This window comes from Colobus angolensis, unplaced genomic scaffold (assembly GCF_000951035.1).
Source record: "Colobus angolensis palliatus isolate OR3802 unplaced genomic scaffold, Cang.pa_1.0 Scaffold372, whole genome shotgun sequence".
NCBI lineage: Eukaryota > Metazoa > Chordata > Mammalia > Primates > Cercopithecidae > Colobus > Colobus angolensis.
Genome location: NW_012117066.1, coordinates 1304333 through 1308006, shown reverse-complemented (window position 1 = coordinate 1308006; position 3674 = coordinate 1304333).

Sequence of the window (3674 nt, the reverse complement as noted above, 5' to 3'; positions counted from 1 at the left end):
GCCTCCAAGTGCTGGGATTATAGGCGTGAGCCACCGCACCTGGCCTACTGTGCATCTAATGTGAGCAAGGATTTCCTGGATTTGTCTCCGCCAGAGGCTTATGGACAGCATTTCTAGAACTGTCAGATCAAAATCTGCAACTGAGGAGTAACAGTTTGCCATCAATTCTACATGTGCATTTCAGTCTTGGGAACATATCTAGATTTAGAACTTTTTTGTTGTTTTTGACACAGAGTCTGTCTCTGTCACCGAGGCTGGAGTGCAGTGGAGCGATCTCTGCTCACTGCAACCTCCACCTCTCGGATTCAAGCGATTCTGCCTCAGTTTCCCGAGGGCTTCACTGATGCCTTCTTCTTCCAAATCTTGATCAATGCCCCATCTCATCCCCACATGTCGTGTGTCAGGATGCTCCAGTTTCTGCCTCTCCTTGGGATGGAAAGTGCGAAAGTACACCTAGGCAGATTACTTTTGGGGGATAGGGTCTGTTTATAGTGCCACTTGCATCTTTGGGGGCCTGAGCTCTGGCTACATTTACAGGGAAAAAAAAGAGCACAGGGCCTCCAAGGGAATTGCTTGGTGGATAGGATTAGATCACTCTAAGGAGGCTTGTCCAGTAAGCCCAGCATTTCTGGGCTGGAGAAAGATTGCTGGAGGTCACATTGGCCTCCAGGGTCACCTTGGCTAAGACTATACTTCCATCAGAGTGACCAAGGACTCCTTAAACTTCAACCCTTTCATTCTAAGCACTGATGAGGTTGCAGGAGCCTAGGAAACCTAGATACACAGTTGCATTCAGAAAACATTCAGTATTTGTTTACTGTCCCTCCCACGGCCTCCCCCAACAACATGGCCTTCCCATACCCATCTCTATTCTAATCAATTTTCCATGCCTAGCTTGAATGTCTCCTCCATGAAGCATGCCCTTTCCACACAGCCTGTTCTCTGTTTATCCCTAACTCCAAAGGCTAACTTTTATCTTCCAGGATTTGTCTGGGGAAACTGATATGCCACCCTCATAAGCCTGGAGAAATTGGAGGAGTTTGAAGGAAGAGCTAGAATAAAAGTTCAGGCCAGGCGCAGTGGTTCATGCTTGTAATCCCAGCACTTTGGGAGGCTGAGACAAATGGATCACCTGAGAACAGAAGTTCAAGACCAGCCTGACCAACATGGCGAAACCCTGTCTGTACCAAAAATAGAAAAATTAGCTGGGCATGGTGGCGGGTGCATGTAATCCCAGCTACTCAGGAGGCTGAGGCAGGAGAATCACTTGAACCCGGGGGATGGAAGTTGCAGTGAGCTGAGATCACAGCATTGCACTCCAGCTTGGGCAACAGAGCAAGACTCTGTCTCAAAAAAAAAAAAAGTTCACCTGGGCTCGGTGCAGTGACCCACACCTGTAATCCCAGCACTTTGGGAGGCTGAGGCAAGCAGATCACTTGAGCCTAGGAGTTTGAGACCAGTCTGGGCAACAGTGAGACCCCATCTCTACATACTATTTATTTAGAGATGGAGTGTCCCTCTTGTTGCCCTGCCTGGAGTGCAATGGCACAATCTCAGCTCATTGCAACCTCCGCCTTCTGGGTTCAAGCGATTCTCCTGCCTTAGCCTCCTGAGTAGCTGGGATTACAGGTGGCCACCACCACGCCTGGCTAATTTTTTCTATTTCTAGTAGAGATGGGGTTTCGCTATGTTGTCCAGGTTGGTCTCGAACTCCTGACCTCAGTTGATCTGCCCTCCTTGGCCTCCCAAAGTGCTGGGTTTACAGGCATGAGCCACCAAGCCTGGCCCTGGCTAATTTTTAAATTTCACGTAGAGGCTGGGCGTGGTAGGCTGCCCTGGAAATTGTATTGTCCTGAGAGAACACTGCCATTTCAGATAGAGGCTAAGATGTCACATAATTGATGTAAAGCTTGTAATCTCACCCTCTTCATCAGGGCCAAAGCTTGTCTTTAGGCTCCAGGATTAGGTTCATTATGGTTTGTTGACACACCTACCACCCCTTCTCCAGGGACTCCAAATGATTTTAGAGAGTTAAACCATTAAACTGTAGATTCTGTGGTCAAGAATCCAAACAGAAAACATATCAATTTCCACCTTTACTCACACCAAAATCCAGTGAACCTAGCAGTTTCCCCTCCCATCCTGGTCAAATCCAGGAACACAGTGGAAGAGCTGGCTCTAGGGGGAGAACCCTGTGTCCTCCTTCAGCAACCCCAGTTTCCTGTAGTCCTGACCTATTACTGGGACAAAGGAGTATGGCCCAGAGAAGGGCAAGCTTAAATTCAGGAAGACATTGTGGCTCTGGTCAGAAGGTGTTTGTGGAAAAAACCAACTCAGACTGTAGTTTTCCTCTTTTCACACACCACCACTACAACAATCAACACAGACTTCTGTGACCAAATATGTGGGGGGTTTTCCCTCACAGCAAGCAGGCAATCAGTTCTGCTGCGGGCATCATCTGGGTGTCCTCCAATTCAATTCTGGCACTGTACCTGGAGATAATGTCAGATCCCACAGGTTGAGGTCCCAGTTCCCAAGACTGCCCCTGGTTTGGACATCAGTAGTTAGTATGGGCCTCCAGAACTTCTGTCTGACCAACTTCAATTTGGGATTCCCATGATCCCCTTTTTGGGTTCAATTAATTTGCTACAGAGGCTCATAGAACTCAGGGAAACACATTTACTGGTTTATTACAAGGGATATTATAATGAATACAGATGAAGAGATGCACAGGGCCAGGTATGGGGGAAGAGGCATGGAAGCTCCATGCCCTCCCTGGGAGTGACACCCTCCAGGAACCTCCTATGTGAAAGCCCTCCAAATCCTGTCCTCGTAGGCCTTTTATGGAGACTTCCCCTTTTATGGAGACTTCCTTGGATAGGCATGATTGATAATCATGTAGAAATGCGCTTGGACCAAAAGGTATGATCTCATACTTATAGTCTAGACTGAGTGAGGGAACCCAGCAAGGCCTGTCGAGATTTGTCTTGGCCTCTGTGCAGCATTCCTTCCTCCAAGGTACAGGGCAGGACCCCTTCTGAAATGGGGGTCTTACAACCTACAATCAGAAAAGGTTGACAAATAACTTATTTATAGCCAGATCCAAGACACCAAGTTGGGGGAAGATTTCTGCCTTGGGGGAAAAGGAACAGGTCAAAGGAAGGCAGAAGAAGGTCAGAAAGGGAGAGAGAGAATTCTGTTCTCTGAGGCCTGCTTCTGAGCCTAAAGTGCCCCCAACATTATAAACAAAAGACTAACAAGAGCTGTGGGAGTTTAAGCAAGGAACTTTGGATGAAAACGTGTGTATGTGTGTGTGTATCATGCAAGGACAGCCCCCCAGGACTAGTCAATTCCCAAAGAAAGAGGATGCCTATTGGGCAGTGTTGGACTCATTCACATACATCATCAAACCCCACCATAAAAGTAAATTGTCCTCGATTTACTTTTGAGGAACTGGACTTCTACACATTAAAAATTACAATATTTGGTCATAGGGCTAGTGGGTGGAACTGGAACTAAGGTATGATGGAACGGAAGCTTGATCTTTTTTTTTTTTTTTGAGACAGTCTTGCTGTTAGCCAGGCTGGAGTGAAGTGGCGCAATCTTGGCTCACTGCAACCTCCGCCTCTCGGATTCAAGCGATTCTCCTGCCTCAGCCTCCCGAGTAGCTGGGA